The following is an 8,606-nucleotide window of genomic DNA, read 5'->3' as shown; positions in this document are numbered from 1 at the left end:
AACCTAAGCAAAAACTGGATTTAACGACTAATACACCTAAACAGTAATCAAAACAAGATAAAAAATGCAACTGCAAAGAAGACCTAGAATTTAACCTACATCAGTTTGCAAACTTAAACAATTAAAACAACCAATTTTGACAGTTAAACAAACAGACTAAATAACTTGTTAATTAACCTAAAACAAAACTGAACAGAATAGACGAATTATAAGAAAACTAAACTTAATCATTCCAATCTAACAATCTAGACCTAGGCAACATTGAATTTCTAACATGCAATTAACGAAGCTAATAGACAGAAAAGAAGACCTAAATTATGCGGCTAAATCAGAAGCAATTATCATGAAGGGGAATCAACAAAAGGCAAAAGAAAACTAAAGAAATAGTAAAAGAAAATACCTATTGCTCATTTTCTTTCAACCATAACACTGGCCTAACTCGGAATTCTGACCCAAATCTTTGGGGTAAATATGAACTTTAGACAACCATCAATCGACTGCTCTTATCAAGAGCAATGGATTCATGGAAGTCTTTAGGTTCAAAGGCCCCCCAAAAAATGCCGGAAGTTTAGAAGTGAAAGAATGTTAGGGTTCTCAGGACCTCAGATTCAAAATTCGAGGAGATTGAGGTTGATTCGAAGAGGATTAATGGTGGTCTAGGGTTCAGAGGGGTGCAAGGATTATAGGTTGTGAATTTGGGGCGATTTGGGTAAACTAGGGTTTTGGGGATTCTGATTTCGATCTAATATTCGAAGCTTTTGGTAGGGATTCGAAGAAAACCATTTGGGGATTCAGAATGAGGAGAGGATGGGGATTTCGGGGTGTTGATTTGGTGGTGTTTGGAGGTGGTCCGCCGCCATGAGGCGATTTCCGGTCGGCAGACCACGGCGGAGACGACGAGGGTAAGATGGGGCGGCTAGGGTTTCTCCTCTAGGAGGGTGAGAGAATAGAAATGAACTAAGTTTAGGGGTTTGGGGGGGGGGGGACTAGTTTTAGGACAGTTATATGGTAATTAAGAGGTTAGTTCCAAGTCGTTTGATCAAATGAATCCAACGGCTGTGATTGAAAGAACAAAAAACGGCATCGTTTCATCTTATCAGGGGTGGACCGGGTAGGCTGGTGGTTTGGGCTTGGACTTTGGTAAATTTGGAACAGGTTTGGCATTAAAATTAGCCCAAAAATTCAAAATTAAGCCTTTTGTTCAATTACCCAATTCTTTCCTTTTCTTTTGTTTTTCTTTTTCTTTTTCTTTAATTAAAATCCTAAATTAATCTAAATATTAAAACTAACCAATTGCCTAAGAATTTAAAAAGATTCCTTGATCCTAAATCAAAAAAGAAAAATCGATAATCTAGCAATTAAAAGGTAAAAATGTAAAATGGGATATTTTTTGTGATTTTCAATTTTAATAACACAAATGATTAACTAATTAATCCTAAAAATATAAAACACAACCTAATGCAATGCATGGTATTTGTTGACATATTTCATGGTTTTAATAAAAATTAAACGTGCACAAAAATGCAAATAATTAATAAGATCCTACAAAAATCCTACAAAATGGCAAATAATTGGAAAAAATCTATTTTCTTGAATTTTATAGGATTAATCCGTATAGGGAAAAATCATCGTGCTCACATCAGACATTTGTTGTTTCAGCCTTGGACCTCCTTTTAAATTCAGATTCCGACTCTACAATCTCCCTCGAGGGGTCAACAACTCCTGTGTTCACGTCTTTGCTAGGTATGGCTACCTTGCTCTTTGACCTTGTGCTGTATGGATGAATCGCCAAAGTGCCACAAACTAACCACCCTCTGTTATGATAACAATGAAAGTAACAAAAAGGAGCAAAACAAAGCCAAAATGTTAGCGTTAGGGCATTTATCAGATAGAAATATCACATTGCGTGCAATGCACCTAGCAACAATTAATGGTTCTAGAATGGCTTCGAGGGTCACAAGGTCATTTGGCATCATCCCAATTTTGTTCATTTCAATCTTCTCTTTTCTTTCTTTTGTAGTACTTCTTGGCTTGGTCATTTTCCTTCTTGTCTTTTCTTTCTAATTGTCACTATTTTCTTTCTCTCATCCCTCACGTCCCACAACTTCATTCTCTCTTTCTTTTAATGATTATTCGATCGAACCCTATGTAGGTTGCCTACGTATCATGTCCCTCATGAATTAGATCAAGCGTAGTTGTGAAAAAGTAATGGACAAAATAAACTAAAAACATAAATCTTTTGGATTTTTCATTTAATTTTTTTTGGTTTTCAAATACATCATAGGAAGTATGATAATGAGATACTTGACAAACTCAACTATACTACGACAGACTATGACACCAACTAATAGACTAAATTTTACTGGACAAGACTAGAAAGTAAAACACGAACAACAGACTAAAAAAACATAAAAAGTCTCCTCAAGCATCTCCTGTTTGCAATGGTCCTGAATGGTCTTGGGGTATCTATCATGCTCGAGTCCTGGTAAATGAATCCACACCTGAATGAGAAAAATAAGACCAAATAGATCAGTGACTCAAGACACTAAGCAACACCACAACACCACCTATTGGATACATGCAACACACGATTGGGCTATTTTTTAAAATTAACCTACATGGCCAAAAGTGGCTAAAAGTACAAACTCAACAGAGTGACTACTCAGATATGGAAATACCTCACTAAGGCTTATATGGATTCACACTCCCAATAATCATAGACCAAAATTAATTTGCAGAAATGACTCATTTTGCAAAAAACGGCCGATATGGCCAGAAGTGGCTAAAGATGAAAACTCGAAAAGGACCGACCTTAAAATAATACGACACCTAGTTGTGGACTCAAGATCCTAAGACATGGGTAATTGACCACTTTTGCGAAAATAACCCCATTTTGCAAGAATGGCCGATGTGGCCAAAAGTGACTAGACATGCAAGATTTGGCTAAGACCCCGCGAAGCCATGAAGCTAAGACTTACAAGGAAGGCCGGACCATATGTGGGCTGCCTATGTATCCTGCCCCGAAAGACGAGAATCGAGTATGCATAGTTCGGGAAGATTGGATACAGGATAGACTTTAAAAAAAACACTGATTTGAAGAAAACATATTTTGTCTTTTTTTTTTTGAAAAATGATGAAACATGTAAAATCTTTTTGGATTTTTTTTTCTCTTTTTTTTCAGTTTTTGGAAAATAATGGGAAAGTGCAAAATCTTTTTGGATTTTTCATTTTCATTTCTCTTTGTCTTTTCCTTGAAAAAGTTGTGAAAGAAAAGTATAACTGGGCCCTACTTGCTTCATTTTCACCCTTGTTTCTCAAACATCAGTCGGCCAAATGACCTTTTTACCCTCAAAGATGCAACATATATCACATAGGGATGATTGAATGTCTTTTTGGGCCACCAGCCTATTTTTGACAAAATTTGGATAGGCTTCCTACAATGGAACACGGTGCCTGGGACCGAGCCCTACTAGGTCCAAATGACATGATACAAATAAGAATGACCTAAAGACTGACCTAAGTTTGGGTTTCACTAACAAGGCAATTCGGGGGAGCGTATGGTCGATGGTGGCTGCTCAAGCTTTCCACCCACTCCATACGTCCGACGGCCTCCCCTCTTAAAATAAGGGTGACTCAACAAAAAATCCGTGTACCCGACACGTACTCCGAGAATTGTTGCAGAAAGAATTGACTCAGGGTGATGCATATGATGACAGTTAAAAAGCAGTAACATATAAAGGAAAAATCGTAAACACACAAAACAACTAACAAATAAAGCGACATAAACAAAAATAAAAATCAAATAAAGCAAATAAAGAAAACATAAAAACCTCAAGCGAATATCCTAAAAGCCAACAAGATCAAGTATCAGCTCGAACCTGCAACTCCCCAGCAGAGTCGCCAGAGCTGTCACACCCCTTTTTTCACCCCACTAACCCTCTTACAAACAATAAAAGGATTTTTGAAGCTAAAAAGGATTTTCCAATTAGAAAGTGACAAAATTGTGTTCAAAAGGGTTTTTCAGAGTCGCCACCTGACATTGGTTTCAGTGTGCATGGTCACCATTTTTTTTAAAAATGACCTTTCCTTTTAAAACACTTTGGACTCCAAAACTAAGTCTACACCAGAGATTCGAGTAAGGGGGTTCATTTGACTCGGGGAGAAGGTGTTAGGCATTCCCCGAGTCCCGTTACTAGTATGGTTGGGTACTCGATCTAGTTGGCTTTTAAAACATTCAAATTGAGGTAAATCACAAAAAAGAAAAATAAACACAAAAGAGGCTTGAGGTCGTCCCCACCTAAATAAAAGAAAAAAGAAAATAAAAATAAAATAAAAATACTACAAGTTCTATTTTCGGCCTCCGAATACAAATATTACGGGACATACCCCGAATAAATATATACAAAGTCTACGGGGCATTCCCCGGATAAATTTATCTAAGGGAACGACCTCTCGCCTGAAAACTAACAAGAATCCTAAGGTTTGCCTATCCGAATGATGGCGACCTAATCATGCTACTAACGGGTGATATAATAATAAAAGTAATAGATAATAAATGAATAAACAAAAGAGAACTAACTAAGAGAAAAATTCAACTCATGCTCAAATTCAATTGATTCTATTTAATCCAACCCCATGTCCCATTTCCAGCAAAATTCTTTCATGTCTTCATTCTCAAATGTATAGAACATATCTTATGAAACAAAAACATAATTCAGTGAAGCTAACCAAGATAAAAAGCATAACACATTAATTCAACCATCCGAGGAACAAATCAAACAAAGTAAAGCTAACCAAGATTGAAGTCATAGCATGTTCAAACTCACGGATTAATAAACGGGGTGAAAAGAGATGGACCTGAAAAATGATCTTGCAATTAATATAATTTTGGCAGTCCACTGACAGAATACGCAGCTACGAATGGAATTCAAAGTAGCAAATCCAACTCGAACAAAACCAATGGACCGCACCCCGGACGGCAACTCCAACAATCGAACACCTATTTCAACTCCGTTTCATTTCGGAAACCAAAATCAAAAGAACAACCTAAATTTTCATTATGTATTTTGAATTTGGAATAAAAAATGATACTAAAGTCAACTGAAAATAAAAAATAAAAGTCAGAATAAAAAGCTTAAACTCCCATTTTTGTTTATTTCTTTTCTGCCCAGATTTTCCTTTTTTTGTCTGTTCTTGTGTGTTGTGTGTCAGCGCCGGCGACAGCCACTGATCTGCCAATTCCGGCGTCAGGCAAGGAGACGAGGGGTGGTCGCCGCTTTTCAGGTCTTTGGAGATCCGGCGGAGGTGGGGCTGTGAGGGACGATGACGGGCTGGTGAGGGAGATGGGGTGAGAGTCGGCTGTTTTCGAAGTTCAGCGGTGGTCTGGTTGGTTTCCGGCGGGTTTTAAGGCGTTAGGGCTGGCGTTTGGATTCCGGCGAGCTGCTGAGAATGTGGTCTTCGGGTGTGACAACGGAGGGGGGGGAGGCCGGCGGAAGTTGCTGGGCTTGGAGTGGTGGTCGGGGTGACTGGTGTTGGTGATTCTCTGGAGGAGGGCAGCGGCACGGGGGGTTATGGGGTGGGTGGTTGTGGTCTTTTTGTTTTTTTGGGAGATTAGGGTTAGCTCTTGTGTGTAGATGAAGAAGAAGAGTCGTCTTCAAGGGTTGTCCGTTTTTGTTTTTTTTTTGTTTTTTTTTTTCTGTGTGTGTAAGAATTGGTTAAGGATTAGGTCATTTTTAGGGAAGTGAGGGGTATGGGACAAGGGAAAATTCCGAAAATGGGCCTAAAATTGGACTTATCAAAACACAAAATTGGCCCAAAATTCATTCTTCTTCATTGAATAAGATTAAAAATGAAATTAGATTAAAATCATTACAAAATTAAAATAATATTTCTACCAAACTACTAATATTCCTTAAAACAAAGTAGAACTATTTTTGTAATTTGAAATTTTATGAAAGGTAAATAAACGAAAAGTAACAAGATAAAATATCAATTACCTAAATAAAAGAAAATATTTTTCTAATTTTTATTTTTGTGACAAAATAAAGTAAAAGAGTCAAAACTAGTTAAAATAGCGATATTAGGCCTAAACTAAATATTTAAATGCTAAAATATGTAAAATCTTGGGGAGGGTCAAAAATTACATGTCTACACTTACAATCCCAAAATCGGTAGAACAAGTCATAAGCTCTACTAAGGTTGCTAAAAAATCCCTAAATACAATTGTTCTGGAAGACAGTGGCAGACCCACTTGGTGTCAAGTGGCGTCAGTTGAACCCGCTTCGCTGAAAAATTACCCTGCGTATATTAGTAAATTACATTTGAAACAGCGAACATAGTATAGAAATATAAATTTGAACCCACTTTAACGAAGTGCACTGTCTGTTGAGATGGTAAAAGGGGTTCATGTAAGTAAGGCTAATTTTTTCTTGAAATCAATAAACATTATTTTACAATTTTACCTACTTCAAAAATTAGCCTGTCCACAGAGAATTTTGGTTGTTTCTTTCTTAAACTTTGATAAACATAAAAGCACATTTGTTTAAATTTTGTAAGAACAAAAAAGTGTTCAAACCCTACTTGTCTTACCTGACACTACTCATATGAATAGCCATCGTCATATTTTATTGGACCCGCTTGTATAAAATTTTGGGTCCGTCACTGCTGGAAGAGAAATAAACAGTGCAAGATGAAGTTTCACAAGGTTACTCCGATGCCTGCGAACGCGATGACAAATTTACCTTAAGTCTCCACAGCAATGCTCGACCAATTAGTAAGTGAGAGAAATTAATTTACAAATTCTGTGATATATTTATTGACGTTTTATAAACATAAGTTGTAAGTAAATGTTTATCCAAATTCAATTCATGGACCCAATACATGATGTGATGACACTAAAAAAGCGTGCTATGATTTTTCTCGATGTGGGAGGGAGGGGGGGGGGGGGGGGGTTAACTTTTGTGATCAAGTATATGGTCCAAAAATAATTTATTGGGGCGACTTAACGATATTTGTGGCCTAAAGCCGAATTTTGACGAAAGATTTTAATTTTTTTAAATATGTATACATTTAATTAAGTCTATTTTTCTAGCTTCAAAGTTATATATTTTTTGTATTATTGTTTTCCCAATTGATAATATAGGTAATCAATTTGAGAACCGCCTACATTATAAAATAAAAACTTTTGTTGCTTCAAATACTTGATGCAATACTTGAAATTTCAAAGAGAAACAAAAAAGAATCACAATTTACTTTATTTTTAATTTGGTTCTTGACTTTTTGTTTTTTTGCTTTTATAAAGGCAGTAAAAATTTCAAGTGGCTCTTGTCTATTCTTGTTTTGGCAGGAAAGGAGCTAATTTGCTTTTACGCGTTTTAGTATGATGAGAAAGCCAAAAAGATAAACAAAGTGAAAACTCGGGTCACTTGTCAAAATAGTAGAAAAAGAAATTCGCTTTCATACCGCAAAATTGTCACGACCTGAATTTTCCACCGTCGGGATCGTGATGGCGCCTAACATCGCACTCGCTAGGCAAGCCAACGTTAGAGTTCTATTCACCTTTTTTCTTCTTCACATTTTATAAGTTAAAATATAACAAAAACTAAACCAAATTGAAATAAAGGTGGAAGTACTTAATAAACAGGCTATCTATATACTATTAATAACACCGAAGCTATTACCACCCAGAAACTGGTGTCACAATCCACGAACATAATATGAATAACTACAAATACTGGTCTGAAAGAAGTACATATGTTTCAAAAGAAAAGAAAACAGGGAAATAGAAACATAGGAGGGGACGCCAGGGCCTTCGGACGCCAGCAGAACTACCTTGGGTCTCCTAGACGATGTATCTGCAACCGACCTCTCAATCAACCACTACCAGCTCTGAAATATGCACAGAAAGTGCAGAGTGCAGTATCAGTACAACCGACACCATGTATTGGTAAGTGCCGAGCCTAACCTCGACGAGGCTACGGCGGGATACTTACAAAATAACCTGCATACGATATATATACACACACACACACACATTGAAAATTAGAGAGTCCGATTTTATGGTCATTATGACACTTCATAAGCCCGTCCCCAGAAGGCTTAAGGCTCGGGGCAGTGCAAATCGGTGGCTATGATGGAAAGTTCCCAAGGCACGTGGTTAAAGCTGACCAAGTCTACTAGGCTAGTACAAGCCCGTACCGTGACATTAAATGGATATACCAGCCGTATATCTTTATAATAAATGCGTCTGTACCTTGTTGGGATTCCCCCTCATATATAAGGGGGATCCTTATCATTTTATGACACATGATATTCAATACTAGAACAAGAACATTCTCTGCTCTCCAACTTAAACATATTCTCCCTTGATTTTATTGCTTACATTCATTACATTGCTTACATTTATCGCATTTTATTGATTGTTCTTCATTTATTACTCATCATTGATCATAAAGAGCGATCATTAAAGCTTTTAGAACTATTAGTCCTTCAACGGCTACATACAGTCCAACGCTTTAGCTTGACCTCGAGGTCCCGTATAGGCTAGTTCTAGACCCCGACTCTCGGCCACTCGGTTTTTTTGTCACGCTATCTTCAACTCTTATCTT

At 37.1% G+C, this 8,606-nt stretch overlaps 1 long non-coding RNA gene across 1 annotated transcript; it reads right to left on the bottom strand.

The window, feature by feature from the left end:
* Window positions 1–2,223: 2,223 nt before the first annotated feature.
* LOC109216009 lies at window positions 2,224–5,722 on the bottom strand. Its single transcript, XR_002066440.1, has 2 exons — window positions 4,858–5,722; window positions 2,224–2,501 (listed from the first exon to the last, which is right to left on the bottom strand). It is a non-coding gene; the product is annotated as an uncharacterized LOC109216009 (long non-coding RNA).
* Between the last annotated feature and the right edge of the window lie 2,884 nt (window positions 5,723–8,606).

This window comes from Nicotiana attenuata, unplaced genomic scaffold (assembly GCF_001879085.1).
Source record: "Nicotiana attenuata strain UT unplaced genomic scaffold, NIATTr2, whole genome shotgun sequence".
Lineage (NCBI taxonomy): Eukaryota > Viridiplantae > Streptophyta > Magnoliopsida > Solanales > Solanaceae > Nicotiana > Nicotiana attenuata.
The sequence above is the reverse complement of the archived record's forward strand: the minus strand, read 5'-3'. Positions and strand labels throughout refer to the sequence as shown.